Raw genomic sequence first — 18,871 nt, 5'->3', positions numbered from 1 at the left:
ACTGGTCTTGACACACGAGGTGATATTATCAGTACTGCCAGTGTACACTAATGGCTAAATATCAAAGCTCTCCTTTGCCTTTATTTGTCACTGTTACGGTGACACAGGGCAGTGGCATTCATTGGGAATATTCCTGTTCCCAATCAGCATTTCACAACAAGGGCTGGGCTTCTTCCCTGATAATTTTGGGTATGTACAACTTAGACATATGGGTATGAAAGAGGTGTCTCCACTCCCTCTGTACTTGATGGGAGTAAAGGAGCATTACTAAGGCCTGATTAATGTTATTCTGAGGTAGGCATCTAACCTAGGTCAGATGTATCGCCACTTAAAGGTGCCTGTTCCTTTCCACTAATTAATAAGAATCTCAATTAGTATCTGAGGTGTACAAAACCACATTTTAGAGGTCTAAAGTTAGGTAGGATAAATGTGTTTGCAGTATTACGTTTACCTGGTTGCACAGGCCTGCGTTAGATGTAGTCTCGTCCGGTCTCAAAAGTAGAGTCGTCATTGTTCCATCGAGCGTGAGGTTGAGGTGGAACACATGCTTGAGATCAAAATGCAGTTCACTGGAGGATCATTATGAGTCCTTATTCTAGAGCTTTTCAATATGCCTGTCATATAGGGAAGAGGACTACAGTACCTCCTTAGGATGTTGCTTTAAGAGGAATATTGTATTTTGATCAGGCTTCTTATAATGCTTTTTCTGACACATTTCACAAATTTCAAATTTAGGCATCTGAAGTTCGGTTCTAACCTATATATAAGCACTAAAATAACTGTGTCCTGATTTCCTAATGTGCTAACTTAGTCGGAAGCAAGTGTGCTGAATATCTCTGACAAGCCAGTCACTTTTATTTAAGTCGCTGTAATTGAAAATTTTGGCCAGAAGGCCTCATTGAGGTTGTGCTGCCAAGGTGACGTTCCTTGTAAACCTGCTTATGGTATGCAGTCAGAGAGACTTCAGGAGAGTATAAATGTTGCTTTCCACTTAGTGAAAGATAAAGTCTAGCATTCTGTCACTCAAACAAAAATTGCCAGTCCTGCTACTGTTTTGGGGAGAAATGGAAAGGACTGTGGGTGCCTTATGCAGCCTCACTTAAACTGAAGGGAAAGGCTAAGAAAACAGTAATAACTGGGAATCCCTTAAACTATGCACCCATACCATCTAACCATGCCACTTTATCCTTTCTTGTAGCAGTGTACCAAAAATAGAGCTAGGATGGTGAACTACAGGTCATATGGCCTCCAGAAGTAGCATCATATGCAGACGAAAAATGTCAGCAGTGCTGACTTGGTGCATGTGTTTGGCAGCCAGCAATGCTCTCAGAAGAGCCTGATATTGAGACTTGAGGCTTGAATCTTCTCTGTCTCCTACCATTTTGAGGTGAAATACTGTGGTAATCTAGAATCTGGTTAATAGCTTGCCGATGCACAACTCCTTAAGAGCCAAGTCACAGGTGTAATTACAAATTGCTTTGTAACTTGTGTACTGAGTACAGGCATTACTTCTGTACTTGCAGACACATTTTATGTCCTCCTTATTGCACCATGTAGTTAGGCTAAGGCCTTGTCACGGGCTACCTCTTGACATGAGCAGTTGGTTTAATGTGGGAATATTTACATTTCTGCAAGAAAAAAAGAGACTATAAAATGTAGATACTGTAAGCGCAGGTGCATTACAAGCCAAAGAAGAAAATTGGTTCAGCAGTTGTTTGCCATCATGGTTTTAGATTAATTCCTACTGCATATCACTGCAGGGCTAGCAATGAACATTTCTTGTACGTTTTACTGAATTACTATCGGTGGGTTGTTTTTTTCCACAGGGACCTTGGGTTGGGCGATGTTTACAGCAGTCTGGATGTGAAGGCTGGTTCCTCATTAAGACACCCTGATCTTCTAATCCCAGGTTCACATATTTCTAGTGCTGTATTTTATCCGATGTTTTTATCTAGCATTGTATCCAGGTCACATGGAGTTTATGGAAAACTGCTTGAAATGCAGTCTCTGGGGTGGTGTTTAACAAGGTGTGCATGATGATGTTTATGGGGTGTGAGAATGGGAGTCTATTCATTCTCCACGTTGAGTGTTACTGAGCCCACTTCTCTTCTGACTTTGTCCCGGTGCAACCATTAAGGCATAGAGAAGACTCTGAGCTATTGTATTCAGCAACCTGCGACGTCTGCCAGCTACTCATCTGCTACCATACTGTAAACTATGCCTGGGTGCTTGACTCCTGCATGTCCATCCCCTGAGTAGGACCCAGTCTGAAGAACTGAGATCTAAACTTGTTGTTTTGGGATAGAACACACCGTTTCTCTGTGTTTCATTGGAGCGGTCTTCTTGAGACTATCAAAGGGGCAGTGTAAAACGGGTAGTGCCTGTACTCTTTTTCTGCTTTGACAGTGCTAAAGAAATGTAAGTTGTGTCATGGGCGAGTATATTTTTATCAGCTGACACCCAGAACTGTTTCTGAAATAACATGTATATTTCTAGTCTTTCATAGACTTATACATGTGCTATGTATATACATATGTGCATTAAATGGAAACTGCAGTAAACCACAGGATTATGCTAGCTACCAATGCACTAATTACTTCACTGAACTAAAAATAATTAACATAGTTAATCATTGTATTTCAACACAATGAGAAGAACATACCTAATAAATCACATTTTTTTATTATTATCTGTTAAGTATCTGGCTACTTGAGTAATATTTTACAACTTTGGTTAAATTCACCTTGTACTTTTCAAAGCCAGTAGTGAAATTTCCAGTTTTAATAATGCTATGGGATCAGACACCTATGCTCAGGGGGTTTTAATTCACCACTGCATTACTCCGGTTCCAAGATCTGATCTGTGATTTGACCACTATTTTCATTCAGCAAAACTAAAAGATTAACTATTTCTAAATTTATGAGCTAATTAGTACACTAATACAAACCACATTTATAATTTCCCTGAGTTCGCTTAATCCTTCTTCATTACAAAAGTCAGTTCAGATGTCCATAAAAGCTTACAGGAAAAAAAAAGAGAAAAGCATTTGTTTTCATTTTCATTACGGAAAAGTGAAAATTCCAAAAGATTCTGGGCAGACAGAGCCACATTCTTTTGCTCTCATTAGAGTCCTTTTAGTTACAGTAGTTAGAGGAGGAAAACACGGTGCAGCTCTAGGCATATGTCTGCAAGGTTGCCAACACCAATAATTTTATCACAAGTTTAATAAGATTTAGTGGTTTTCCTATAAAGCTCCAGCTCCAGAGTCCCATGATTATGAAATAATATTATCTTCCATTAAATGTGCATGTTAAAAAGAGTCCTTGCAGTTGCAAAGAAAGTCTTTGAAATACACAGTTAATGGCTCAAAAATTCTAATTAGAAAAAGTGTAAGAACCCCACATTAACTACTTTAACATGAAAATTTTAGAAGCAATCTCAGATTTTGAAAAGTGTTTATTAATCTAAATATTGTGTCAGTAATGGCACTAATTCCAGCAGTAGCGCTCTTCCAGTATTTCTGTATAGAATCTGGTGCTACATTCTTGATATTCTTTTCCTACTCTGAAAACTTAGTTTAAGACACAAAAAACCTACACGTTTTTGTGATTTAAATGCACTGGAGCACTGAGACTTAGGGTTAAGAGTTAGTTACATATTTCAGATATTGGAGCCAGACAGCAATTCGGTCTAATAACGTGCATGTCTACTATTTCCTGAAAATTTGCTGGTACATGACCCCTTATATGCATATATGTGACCCTACAACAAACTCTCTTATGTCTTGCCAAAAAATGGCATTAACTTCAGCTGCTTTATTAAATTGCTACCCAAGCTGGCTTACATTCACAGCGAACAAGACATGGCGTATCAGCAGCTAGCGCGTGGTGCGCCAGCTAACACGGGAGCCTCGGCTCCCCTCCACCTTCACTGGGGTTCGCGTACGAAGGAAGGATAAAAGCCTTTGGAATGCTGGGCCAGGGTATTTTGCGCACTGTCACACCGTTGTTTGTCCTTCTCTCTGAGGAAGGCACTTGAGGCGCGCTGCCAAATGGCTACCTTGAGCCAAATAACTCCTTTTTAAGAGCCTCCGCCTTCCTCAGTCATCAGTGCTGCCACGTACCCAGCAGACAAGTAGTCTGGCTTTTAAGAAGTGCTTATCAAATAGACTGCAGCTGTGATGGGCTGCGCTGTTCCCAGCTAAATATTCTGTCCCAGAGACAAGGTTAGAGAAATAGTCCCTGTAATTAGTGTTTAGCTTTTAATACTATGAGCTGAAAAGAGAAGTGAATGTGACAGTAGTCAGCAACTGCCAAGATACAGATCCAGTATTTGAACTCATAAAAGATCTGGGTCATTAGAAGAATACTGGGCTATTATGGAAATGAGAAAAGTGCAAGCTAAAAGAAGACAAAGCTTGCATAATGTCCCACATGCTCCTGGGGAAAATAATTGAGGCTAAAGAATATGATTTGAATGTATGGGGAGCGTTCGCAGGGGCTAAATTTATCTGGGTGATGCAGACTTCGCTGGGCTTGAGCTGGGTTCCTGGTTTGAACCACCCTCCAGAAGAGCCTGTTGGTATCCCTTGGCTGTGAAAGTTCTCCCATGGGGCTTAGTGTCCACAGGCTAATGTGGCCTTTGGGAATGGTCTCCATGGTAACATGAAACCAGATTGTATTAGTATTTTAATGCTGGCGTTTCCTGACTTTTAAGCACCTCCTCACATGCCTTACTGTCCTGACTCTGTACCTAGCCCTTCTACAGGAAAAGGTACTAAGAGCTTTTCTGGAAGGATCAAGATCTGAATGCAACTTTTCAACAAAATTAAAACATTTTTTCTAATTTCCTTTTGCACTATGTTGTACAAATTTCTGGCACGTGTGTCATATGCTTTTTATATTCCCACAGAGATGTTCACAAAAGAAGTTCCAAATAAATGTCAGCAGAAGTAAGAGCATGCAGCAAATGTCTGTATCGTTCTGGACCTTGAAATGCAGCTAATAGGTTAGTCAGAAGTATGCGCTTGTTTCCCATCCTATTTAGGACAGAGCGAGCTTCTACTGGAATTGCTTCAAAATCACATGTTTAAATATTGTACTGTGACATTTAAAGTTCATTTTTGTGTCTCTGATTATGTAAAACACCCCATACTTTGTTAATCTACTTGGTATCTATTCATTTCAGTGTAAAAATAAGGTGTTTTAATGATTCCTTTTCCTGCTAGTCCTGAAGAGGTAAGGGATCTGGGAACAGTAATCGGGCTCTATTTTTCTTATTCGTCAGTGCACCTGTTAGTAGCTTTCATTGCAGAGCGACTCAACACCAAAACAGTGATGCCATGTAGTGTTTGGTTCCTAAATTGCTCTTGCAGGGCTAGGTTGGAAAAATACAATCTTTTTTTTTTTTTTTCCAGAGGCTTGACTGAAATGAATATATTTGTATGTCTCTCTAGATTCAGCTCTTCTCCTATGACTGCTGGTGGATCATGAGTTACTGTTCTTGCTGGCATTCACCATTTCCTGCCAATGTTTCTTAATTTGGAAGAGTTAGTTCAATATTCAGAGCTTCTGCTTATAAATGTTTCTAATGGGGCCGTTATCCTTGATAGTCTGAAGACTTAATCTGTTCCTGAGAGTACTTCTGTGCGTGCTTCTTCCAGATGCCTCACACCCCATGTTTACCCCGTGGCTGCGAAACTGCACAAGCTGTCAAAGGGAACTCTGCTGACAGGTTACTTAACAGAAAATAAATGCCAGTGAGCATGCCCAGCATCACGCGGAGCTCTGTGTTTCCACGTGGGAAGCTTGAGTCTGAGCGTTGTCCCTGTGAGCTGTTTGGGATGTGGAGGAAGGAAAAATGCTCTCCCCGAGTTGTGAAGAAGTTACTTTGAAGGGGCGTTCCCCTCATCAGCCTGGCCTGGATAATGGCTGTGCACCAGAGGTGAGGTGAGAGCATAAAGGTGGAGGAGGCTTCCCCGTTTGCACAAGTAAAGGCAGCCTAGGACTACATTTTTAACACAGTGCCTTAACATTTAGGTTGCTGCATTTTGATTTTAATTAAATGCTAGTGGTGCCTACAGTTAATCATTCCTTGTTGCTTTAATACTCCAAATAAGTAGAAACGAAATAACTTTAATTCAGTATTTAAAAACCAGTTTCCGTAACTCCATGCACCTCTAGAAGTAAGGAAAGGAACGGTTGATGGAGTTTTTAAACTATATATTAGGAAGCATCATTATCCTCTTGTTTTCCTGGAGATACCTTGTCCAAGTCCAACTATCCAAGCGTGCTGCATCGGTAGAGTAGTGCCAAGTTGAAGTTGTTCAAATCAGTTGGTTTGGGGTTGAACTTCAAAAGCAGCAGGACAGTTTTCCAAAATGAAGCCGTAGTCCTTTGGAAATAATGAGATACCTAATAATGTTACTTGACAAAACAGTCATTTTTGATAGTTTAGTATATGAAATGACTTGAAGTTATTAAAAAGGCTGTGTTTCTTTCTCTAAAAGCATTTAAAAACTTACTAAAAGGCTTCAGTAAGCCAGCATGGAACATTGCAGGTACATACTGGGGACCGATCTGGTTTTCCCCCAGTTTTGTACTCGTTCATTTGTACTTTTAGGAAGATGCCTGCATTTTCCCTCAACAGTGACTGCTTTTCCCATGTTCTAACCTACATAAATTCTTAATGTTTTACTATAATTTTTGCAATGGAGATGTTATTGGTTAGGTAATAAGAAAAGCCCCAGTTCTACCATGTAATGTGCATTTTTTGCACCTTATGAGAATGTTGAATAGACTTCATTATTTTTTTCAATACAAGTCTGAATTCTACCGTTTGATTACCTGAACCAAAAGCATTTCAATTTGCCATCCATCACCTTGACCAGTGTAAAATGCTGAATATTCAGATTAAATTGGAACTTTTTTCCTATGAATAAGGAATTTGATTCAATTCTATAGTATACAGTGTCTCTGGGGAGAGGAAATTGAGCTGAAGGTCGCTGAAGGCAAGTGAGAAAATTGTATTATCCAAATACAAAATTCTTTTTCTTATCATCAAAACCTGAAATACAGCCATAGGGAATAAGGCGGTCAAGAGAGAATTCAATTAGAGATGAAAATGGAAAAAGTGCATTTTTCAACTTACCTTTCATTTTTCCAAACAAGTGGCAGCAGTGAGCTGTATGAGGACAATGAAATATTTGTCAAGCAGTTTAAACTTTTTTTTTTTTAAATATAAATCAGAAAACATTCTCAATCAGTTATAAAGAGTTAGTAAAAGTCCGTGTGAACATGGAGTGTCCAATTCTTCATAGCCTTAACTGTTTTAGTTTTAGCTTGTTAATCTCTGGTACCGGAAAGATAACGAATATCCAATTGCAACAATTCATATGGATAAAATTGTCTTATTAAGAAAGAACAAGTCTCAAATATTTATAATCAATTTTCCCTCTAAGACAGTTTGCGATAACAATTTCTGCACTTTTCCCTCCTTAATTCGTAGTTGTAGAAGCATGGTGATGTTATGCCTTAAAAATGCTTGCTTTTCTCTTTATTTATCTTAGTGTTTCTCTCTATTTTGGTGTAGATACCAAGAACTTACGAAATAAATCAGACCCTGTCCAGTGTGGCCACCTCTGAAATGTTAGCAATTACAGATACAGGCTGTGATTTAGCAAAGAGCTGCTACGCTTGCTCAGTTCTCAGCTGCCTGACTGGTGTCGCTGCTGCCAGTACATCTGTGTCTGCAGGACAGGTTTCCTCTTGTTAAAGGCATCTGAGCTGACGCTGAGGCTCATGTTAGAGGAAAGAAGGTTTCCAGTTATCCTAGAATGCTCATTTAGCAGCTTCTGAAACTTGCTGTGTAAATTACACAGTGATTTACAAAATTAGCTTGAGATAGCTCAAGGGTTCTTATTCTGTATCTGTGCTTGTCAGTTTTGTTTGCAGTCGTTTCCTAAACATTTGTTCTTTCCCAGACGAAATCACTGTGGTATTTACAGAAACCTTTCTATATTTGGTAAGTGATTGTTTTTAATAGCTTATCATTATGTAACTGTTTATTCTCTGTCTAGCTAGAATAGATGGTACCATGTGTAACCAAACTTTCAAATATATTTTAATTCTAATTTTAATTTTAATTAAAACACTTCATTCATACTGCAAGTACCAGTTCTGAGTTTGGGTTGGATCCAATCAGTATCAGCTAGAACTTAGTGAAACTTTTCTCATATTCTATGAAAAGTAATTTGAAAAGCCAAATGCAGTCCTGGAAAGCAAATCTTAAAACTTGGTGTAATAATCTGAATCTGAACATTGCCTTTTTGGTTTATTCGTAATACTGTATAATTATTAAAAGCATGTTATATTAACTACGAAGCTATTCTGCCTTTCAACAAAATAGTCTCTTTAAAAAACTGAAATTAGCAGTCACAGCCTTCGTTCTCTATTGGTGCAAGGATTGTATGTGCAGATGTGAAATTAGGCCTTTCGCTGCTTCATGAGCGCATGCACTGGGTATTGTTAGGAAGCAGAAACAATGATGTGGTATTCAGCAGATATCTGAACGTGTGACAGAGTTCCTAGAGATGAATCATTTTCCTCCAATTCCAGAGGTCTTTTAGAATGCATGGCCCGAACCTTCCCCAAAGCAGCCTTTTATTGTTCCATGGGACAGAAATCTCAATTCTTGGATTTTTTTTTTTTGTAAAACAAAATTATGTTTTGATTTTGTTGGCTTGTTTCATTTGAAGTATAATGAGTTGTGTTATAGACACTGAAATGAGCTGGAATTAAATTATTTCAGTGGGAATTAACTTTCTGTACATATTTTAAGATCTTACTGTGTGCCTGTCTGTATTTTTAAGTGCCAGAACATCTCTGTAAGCCCAGTGCCTAATGGATTCACTGGCTTTCAGTGGAAGTGAAAGGGCTCTTCTCTTCAGATTGGATTGCAAGACTGGGATCTTTGTAAAATAAAATTCCTACTAGATGAATGAGGAGTGATTGCTGGTGACTTATATAGAGATTTGAATTTTTTTTTAAATGACGAGTTTTATATTTCAGATCGAATGAAATAAGACTTACTTTAATTTTCTTTTCAACCTATCACAGGAACAAGAATTTCATCCACAGTTGCTGAATTTTTCAAAGTGAAAGAAAAAGGACATTACATAGGTAAGATTATTCAGTCTAGTTCTATTTGAATCTACTGAACTTCCTTCTATTTGACAAAATGTAAAATTAATGTTTTTGGAATCTGGGGACTTCAATAACCTAAGAAAATTAAAAAATAAAGGGAGTTTTACTGAATTGAAATGAAATAGGTTGTTAGAAGAAAATCAGCCTCTGGTAAAGGGAAGGTAAGAAAAATGATAAGAGAAATCACATTGACAGAAACCTCAAACATTATGGAAACAAGTAGGTCAAAAGAGTTGTTCCAAACAGTATACCTTTGGAGTATATATTATCAAAAGCACCATTAATTCTTTAGGCAGAAAGACACCTGAGATCAAACAGATGCAAATTTATAGCTAACCATTAAACAACTACTTGGGTGATGGGAACAAAAGAAAATATATACAGTGCAGAAAATTAAACCAAGTGATAATTAGAATTAAAAGAAGTTATCCCAAAATAATATCAAAATAAATGTAAAACAAAATAAATGCATTTGATGTTTCAAAGCAAACTTAAGCCTCAGTGTTTGCGAATAAAGTTCTGTGAGGTAGAACTTCTGTAGAAATTTGATGATTAAGTCCTAAGATCTAGGAAAGGAAATTAAAACCAATGTCAACCACTTGGACTGTAGAGAGAAACTTAATTTTTTAAACTAATTTTGATGGACCGTGAACTGCGGACTGCTGGAGAATGCAGCAAAATAGAGGTTACGCAGTGAAACAACAGCTGGTCAGAGACAAGCGTCAAGCAGAACTACACATATGGTGTGAATGTGTCAAGATATAACAGAAAACCTTCAATTCCCTTCAGAGGTATCACTTTAAGAACAGAGGGGCCAGAAGATGTAGACAACAAAGGGGCAAAAGGGTTATACAAAAGGCCTGAGGATGATTTGCACTGTGTGTCTCTTTTGTGATGCTGGAGATCCCCAGCTCGGATGAACTCACTGGGAGTTGAGGCCGGGAACCAGCTTGCACTTGGAAGGCCGAACCAATGACATAGAAGGCCGGAGATGCACAGTTAAGGCCACGCGTGTATTTGTTAGCTTAATGCAGGCAAATCGCTTCAGTGGTAAAACACTGCTTGAAGGTGCAGCCTAATGACTGCTCTGTAGTAAAGTGAAGGAAATATGTCATCTAGGTAAAAGACTGACCTACTTAATCGAATACTTTTGGGATGACTTTTTAAATATCAAAGCCCTTTTTCACACAGTGTTAAGATTATGACATCAAGCATTCAGTAGTCAGGAGTTCCCAATGGGTAAGGCAGTAAGCTCAGCCCTATTGTATTTCACCGTGGGGAAAATATTACACAGGTGGAGCAGGAGACGAGGTACTTTGCTAGAGCAACATGGCCATGTGGAATTGCATGTCTCTGAGGTCCCGGGCTGGCACCATTAGAGCCAAATTGCAGCAAGGCTTGTATGGTGGTGAAGGCACAGTGCACTTTTTATGACTCTGCATCATGGACGGCAGCCCAGGAGATGAGCCAGGTGCCTTGGAACTATTCCAACTCCCTCCTTGTCCCTCTGTGGCTGTACGGCCGCTGGAGAAGTGAGGGAATGGAAGGGAAAAAAGCATCGGAAAAAGTCACTGTCCCTCATACGACCTCTGCTGGCCTCATGGAAAATAAGCATTAAATGCTTAACAGTATGGGACTGCCCTTTCTAATGCTGTTCTTAAATTTGCTGCCATTTTACCAAGATATTTGAAAAAGTCTACAAAGAGTGGGAGATACATTTTTGGAGATGGACACCTGAAAGGAGCTCACTTGAGTAGGTGACAATTTTTTTATGGCTATGCCAGTACACATAATACATAATTTTACCTCTGAAGTTTTCAACTTTAGCAGCTTACAAACACTGTTGGTGTTGTGGGCCATGGTACGCTGACCGAAGGATCCATTCCAGCTCCCATCAATATTGCTGGAGGATTCATCTCTGACTTTGAGGGACCATGGCCTTAGGCAGCAGTGTGCAGTTGAGTACACCTCAGATACAAGGGAATTTCCTATCCGCATGTCAACAACACAATTTCTGAACAGCCAAGTGTGGAAACAGTGTAGAGTGCAAGACCACTTGGTGGAAAAAGGGCCTGGCCTGCCCAGGGAACTGTGATGTGAAACGTACTCTGGTAAGAGGAATACATCAGTTATCTCAGTATATTTTGGATCAGAATCTAAGTGAAGTGTTGAGCACCTTGAGCTGTCAATGACCTCAGCAATACTTAATGTTGCAACCAACAGGATGCTGCTTTAGTAGGACAAATAGAGATGCAGGCGTAGTAGAAGACAGTTTTATTCAGTAAAATGTAAGTGAAATAAAAGCAGACAGAAACTGCAGAGCTGCATAACCGTAGTCCTTGGAATTCCTTCTTTCATATAATAGAAATTTGCAGAGTAGCATCCCGCTCCCTCCAGTAGTTTCCTTCTCCATTTTAATAACCTCTACAAATGTCTTAACATGGATATGACTGCGTTCCTTTCAGTTACAAGAATAAAACTCTTTTCTTTCAGCTGCAGTGCTGTTACCGCAACAGTAAACAAGAAAAGGATGATCAATTTAAACTGATAAACAGGGAACATTTTCAGCAGGTAGAATAAGTTATGTTGAGGTTATTTGGTGAGAGCAGATTAGCAGGAAGCCAGCACTTGTGTTGATTGAGCTTTTCTAATAAAAAGTAAACTCCCAAAGCCTTGTTTATTAGTTTTTTCTATTAACAACAAATTTGGTATGCACATATGCATATTGATAGTTAAATCCGAACTTCTTCGTCCCCGTGCATGAATATGTACACATGTACTAATCGCTTCATATACAGAAACAGCTTAGAAACCCACAGAGAGTCTGGCTTCAGCAGAGCTTTTCTTATTTACTTTGTTGTCTGTTGGATCATGGGCTTGTTAAAATACAGCTATCATTTGGTATAATTCTCCAGTGAGATTTGTCCAAGTGGTTGCTCTGCATAAGTGCAGAGTGCAATGAATAGGTTGCAATCAGGAAGAAAGAAATACAAGTAAAAAGATAAACCCAGTCATGTAATTGGATTACATGAGTTTGTTATAGAATAGTTTTTCCTAAAAAAGATAGCAGTTTGACAGACATAGAATTTTCATGTTTGTTTATTTCTTTTAGTACTAGGTCTTAAAAAGGGAGAAGAAACATCCCTTTCATTCTCTTCTTCACAGGCAAGACCCAAAGCAGAACCCTCTTTAGGCCATACCTTTTACTTACCACCTGTCTGATGGCTAAAGACACCATTCAGCTAAGAATATATGTGTAAGCTTGATGATGGACTTGCCAGCCTTGCTTGATGGGAAGGGAGATTCTGGTTGGAGGAAGTGGAAGGCAAAAATTAAGCAACAGGTGAAAACTCTGGAGTTTTGAACTCAAAATGATGTTGGGTAGGATGACAAGTCCTAGAGTATCCTCTGTCCTAAAGTATCCTCTTAGGACAGAAAAAGTACAGCCAGGGTGAAAACTAGAAAATCTAAACTAAGTAGACCAAACCCATACTGGTGGGTCCATAGTCAAATACAAAGGCTCAATGCAGACGAGTTGCTACTAGATATAGAAAGGAGAAGCCTATTAAGCTTTGGGAAACTCTTATACTCTCTAATGACCATGCTGCTGTCTGCTGGAAAAAGAACATGAAAATTATATTGCTAGGAATGTGTGCAGGAATTCCTCAGTGGTAACTCTGCGCAGTTTATCAACTAAAGCCTCCCTTCCTACCATCCCCAAAGGCTAGAACACAGTTAGTTGAATGGGCTTTTATATGAACAGGGCATGAAACACCCATCAGCCGGTATGCTACTGATATAATTTTAAGTGCTTTGCTTAAAAATACATAACTGTGAATATTGAACTCCTTAGATGACTCCTCTGAGGATGAGTAAGGAAGCTTCAAATTCGTCTGCTCTAGATAACTTAAGATGTAAAAGATCTGACCATATTACCTGTTCCTCGTCATGCTGTAGAAACAAGACGGGATAATTCTAGCCATGTTAAGGGACTGAAACACTACTCCCTGTCCAGAGTCTCCAAAGGCCTCCAAGATGAATTTTATTTCAGAGGAGAGTAAGAAAACTCTTTTTCATTTCCCATGAGTCTTCACTTCTTAACACATGCGGAAACTTGTATTAACCTCAATTACAACCTTGACCTCAGTTGCAAGACAGCTCTTTCAAAATGTTTCTCTAAGTAAAGAAAAATGTATTTGCTATCTTGTTACTGCTGCAGCAAAAGGCTCGTTTTTTGTTTCCTTATGCTGTAGGAGCTGGTGTAACTGGCATGTGCCTCGTCCTGTCTTTTGGGAAATGGGAACAATCTGAATCTGCAAAAAATAAGGGAAAGGATTTTTGTGCTTCACCTCTCATACCACAGGCTGTGCATATACTGTATCTCCCATAGTGCCACTGCAGTGACTCTAGGTCATATTTCTAATGATATGTTACATCATCAGCACTACAAAATTCCTGAACATTTACTGGGTGTGTTAGACTTGCTGTTTCTGAAGTGAAGCTTATAGATTGCATCATGAAGTATCAGGAGAAGACGTATCTGTACATGTACAGGTGCAAGTATATTTGTACCTATAAATCAAGCGAATTATATGCCTATCCATATTATCTATTCATTGAAGGAAGAATCACCTCTCTCCTTCCTATCAAAAACAGTGCATCAGATGGACATCTCCCTCAAATGATAATGATATGATATAAATACTCTCCTATCATATAAGGAGACATATGCCTCTTTGTCTCCTTGCAACATTTCATCATTTTTTTCATTCACTTAAAATGTATAGTAATTTCCGAATCACGAGAGAATTTTTGTGTTATTTGGGATGGGCTAGTCAGAGTTAAAATTTGTATTTGCAATCTATTGCTTTAATTATTTCCTCTTCTAACAGAAACTTCAGGTTTCCAGCTACTTGTGAGGCAGTAACGTGTGTGTACTCTTGTGGCTGACTGACCGCACCTCTGATTTTTGCTATTGTTTTCGAGGTAGCAATACATTTGAAGTTGAAGTAGTAGTTGAAGAAGCAATAAATTTATGGCAAATCAGGTAAATGATATGTCAGAGACACATAAAGCTGTCTTATACTAGCATTCATAAAAGACATTTTTCCCAGTAACAAATGCTGTCTATGTCTCTTACAGCAGAATATTCCTTATTCTGAATATCTAAATAAAACCCACAATTGCGCAGAGGAAAGATTTTTGAATGCTACAAACAGAGGTCTGGACTATTTTTTTCTCCTGAAGTGCAATGCTGTGGTCTACTGAAACAATTTTTTTCTTTTCATTTTACACTATTTCATAATATAACTATAAGAGTATAACAATATTTTTGCATAACTGCTTCCCACAATGTAATGCATGTGAAGCATAATCTATAAAAATACCATGAGACAAGAAGTCTAGATTTCAGCAAAAATAAAATCGATAGTTATGTGGAAGGATTGCAGTCATTCAGTGTCCTTTATTGCTGCTGGTGGCAGCCCAGAAGTAGACTGCGTTCATTTCCACTGGTGTGCAGTACTGACAAGTCTGCCTGATCATGTACCCTTACAGCATGGATTTAGGCAGCCAGAACTTAAAAAGCAAACCAGTGTTTTATTTAACACATCTTTAAAATGACATTTCTGTTGTCTGCGTGTTAGTGACTGTGAAACAATGATCTTGATTTTAATTAGTTTCGCATAAACAACCCTGATAAACAGAAATAAATACAGTTTATCGAATAGGTCAGTAAACAGCATATACTCAGGCAGTTGGTGTTAGGAGTAGTAGGTGTTCCTGGTCAGTGGTTCTTGGCGTAAGCTGGTTTCATTTACATGGACATTTGTGGTAGGAATAGAAGTGTGCCCATACTTCTAAATGTCAAAAATTGTTGCTTGTGTGCTTGTGAAATATTATGATGTGAAACTCAAGTAACGTATCTTCTTTGATTTTTGCCTTCTCAGTCCATCTGTTTAGCATGTAAGAAGGTAATAGAGTTGTGTGTCCCCTCCAGCTTCTAACTGCATTGTACTATAAGACAGAATAAAATACTGTAAATGCGACTACAAATAGTTTCTCAGCGTTTTTGTTGGCTTCTTCCAGGGCTAGGAGAAAGAACTGACGCTCACTGAGAAACCAGCAATCTTCCGTTATCCGTGTGGCAAAACTCATTGTCGCAGTGGTTTTAGTTGTTGAATTTTGAGCGGGAATGTTATTACATATATATCTGTCTCACAAACCAGAGAGTACGTTTTGCCATTCATAGACCTTGTACAAATTAGTGTAACAATATTTAGCAAAGCTGATTTTATACTTGTAGGAACAGAAAACTTTTTACTGACCACTTGATCTAAGTAAAACAAAGATGTGCATTATAGCCTTTCAGTGCTGTGCCGTCTTAGCATGAGGCCCTGGAAGGCAGGTAAGAGGGCAAAGGGGAAAAGAGCCAGTCAAAGATATATGATAAATTAATAAACCACATGTCCCTGTCTCCAGAAGTTATTGCAAGGCTAACACCCCCACCCATGTAATGCTATTAGTATCTATTGATTCTTGTGACAGGGAGAATGACAGAGGAATAGCGCACTGAAAGTGAAGGCAGCCAGAAAATAACATGTTTAAAAGAAGCATTGGGCTGACAGAGGGAGGAGGAAAATTCAGATGCCAAACTCTGTATCCTCAAATGCAGCAGAAATTGAATCTCTCTCTTTCTCACACATACGATGTACATAGCAAATACCATATCAAGCCTCCATTTCCCCTTATTCGAACCCCAAATGAGGGTTCTTGCTGGTAGACTGAATGTCTCGCTGAAGGTAAGAGACAGAGAAGCTTTAATGCTGACCCTCTGTGCAGCTCTGTCGATACCTTGGTTTCCTGTGGGCTGCATTCACTGAAGAAGGGGGTGGGATACATGAGACTGGTGTTGAAATGCAAACATGGCACAACAGTGCTTTGAATTCCTAGCTGGGACTGAAAGGTTTGGGAAGCTTGGCTGGCACACGTCCCGGCATGTGCTCCCAAAAGCCTGACACAGGACTTCTTGCACTCTAAAGCAGTCCATGAGGCATCATCTCCCTGGAATTGTTCTGATAACAAGTCCAATTTTGTGTGTCCAAAGGAGGGTGAGGAGTTTCTCATTTAATTATTTTCACATGATCCCCGCATGGTTGTCTCATCTAAAGGAGCAGATATAAATCAGGGTGCAGAGGATGGCCTAACTCTGATGGCTGACAAATTGAGAAATGCAGAGTGACCTTGGGCTTAGTGCAATCCAGTGCAACAGCGATGCAGGAAAGGGAGCAGCATATTAAATAAATTGAAGTAACTTCTATTTGTAACTTTAGCACTGTGCACATGAAGGAGAAGCAAGTATTTTGCTGGGTGTCAAAGTATTGGAAAGGAATGTATTGTAGAGATAACCACAGTTACTACTGTACGCAGAGCTGGAGCTGTGTGGGCTGGCAAGACTTTGGCTGCAGGTAGCTGGTGACCAGAAGGGGACTGTCTACGTTACTCATGTGTCAGTTTTTCCATTGTTTTTTGCTGACGCCCCCAATTGAAACCCAAAATTGTTTTTCAGCAATATTGCCAGCCTGTAAAGCAACACCATTCCAGGGCTGGTAGCCACTGGTTCAGCAAAAATAGTTCCCAGTTAGTCCCAAAATGCAGAATTCTTAGAACTGAGTACTGCTGCCTGTGCATGTGATGCAGCTACCCTTGACATCATTTATTGTCCTTGCTTGCTTTTGCTTATTACCCCCTGCAATTTCAGACCATAGTCCTGTTGTTCATCAAGCTTCTACATTTTATATCCTATTTGCCTGCTTCTTCTCATATGAGCAATGATCTGTTTGGTTTGGGTCTCCAAGGGCTCTGGCTAATGGCGCTTGTGCGTAATTTAGTCAGTCTTCCTTCCTCATTTGCTGAAAACATATTTCTCACACTTCTGTTTCTCCTCATAGAAATGTGCATAGATTTCATAGATAGTTGAGTACAGTTAACCCTGGGTCATATAGGTGGCTTTGTTTTTCTGGTTCCCTTTTTTAGAAATATCGTCAGTGGGGATTATTTGATGCTTTCATTTTTATATATTTTTTTCTCTCAATCTTATACCCCCATGTTCCTCTTTCAAACACTCATTTAAACTTTAAAAAATGGAATTACATGCAAGAAATGACCAGATAACGTACATTTCTACAGTGCAGCTGTGCATACCTGCTAGTCTTGATATTCAATTCCAGTTAATAGATTTTCTATTGGAAACTGCAGCCAGGGGATACTTCGGTGAAAGAAGTTCTCTCGCTGCAAACAAAACCAAAAAAGTCCTAATAATAAATAATTGGGGTGACCTTGAGAAGAATTCTCACGTTAGTTAAATGTTTGTCTCCTTTTTTCCTCTTAGACTGTCATGAAGCTGAGGAATAAAAACTTGATAGATTATAAAACATTCCACAGAGGACAACATGAACAAGCAATTTAGTTATAGTTCCCTACAGCTGTTCTTTCTGCTGCACTTCTGTGAGCGTAGTTTGGTCTCGAGCAGAGAAAAAGCGATTTCAGCAGTTCCTGTGGGCCAAATTCCAGCCTCAAGTCAACTTGTGCATCTTCGCTGGAGCTCATGTGGCCTGAATCAGGGACAGCAGAAGAAGCAGCAGCCTCCTCTTCCTGTTTCTCAGCAAAAGATGAATGAGCGTGGTACCAGATGAAAGGCAGCGGTGGGTCTAATGGAATTAATTTACGGGGAAACCTCCACACAAATGAATTTTATTTGTCTCCCAGCTACAAATGAATTTCATTTGTTTTGTACTTCCTGACAGATTCAAATGTGTCAAAGCATTAGGATCACTAAAGTGGTGGTTTTGCATCGACACTGTGTTTTTAGTGGCACACTGGTTTAAATCAGTGGATTTCAAACAAATTTTGTACTGAAGTTTGGGACAAAGTTGAACCCAATTTTCATGAAGAGAGTTGTGGTGTGTGAACAGATTTATATGGCTGGTCAGTAGCTGGAAGCAAAGCCATTAATGTTTGAACATCTCTGGATGTTATCTGGGAAACTGAAAAAGCAATTAGTTTTGGAGAGACATTTAGAGGAAGAAAATAAATACAAAATAAAGGCTTTGGGAATTCGGTGATATGACGGAAGAAGACTGGAGAGATGTATGAGGAGGAAGCTACAGTAGAATGGGATAATACTGATTAGAGAACAGGAGAATTAAACTGAGTAAAGTTAAAATCAGTCAGAGAACCCCAAACTCTTCATCTTTAAAGCAATTTCTTTACCTAGGTCATAGGGTGCATGTGCTACGCATTTTTCCTGTATTACCAAAAAATGCATTAATTTAAATTCGGCTGAGATAAAGATGTGCTAATTAAATGAAAGAGTGTGAGACTTGGTCTTACAGCTCTTTGACATTTTTCAGATGAGAATCTTACATCCTCTTGCAAAGGCCAGCTGCCAGAATGGTGGTGCTTCTTAGGGAAAAAATTAGGACTTTTAAATGGGTTATCTGTGAAAATGATAACATGGTTTATAACGACAAGAAGTAAAGCTGAACATATTGTTGGTGTTTGCACATCAAACGCAAAATGCAAACTGGACGTTGGTATCACATAAAATTTCTAGCATATATTGATTAACTGCAAGGTGAAAGAGAAACATAAGACTGGCAGTTGAGTTG

This window comes from Tauraco erythrolophus, chromosome 1 (assembly GCF_009769465.1).
Source record: "Tauraco erythrolophus isolate bTauEry1 chromosome 1, bTauEry1.pri, whole genome shotgun sequence".
Lineage (NCBI taxonomy): Eukaryota > Metazoa > Chordata > Aves > Musophagiformes > Musophagidae > Tauraco > Tauraco erythrolophus.
Note: the sequence above shows the minus strand (reverse complement) of the source record.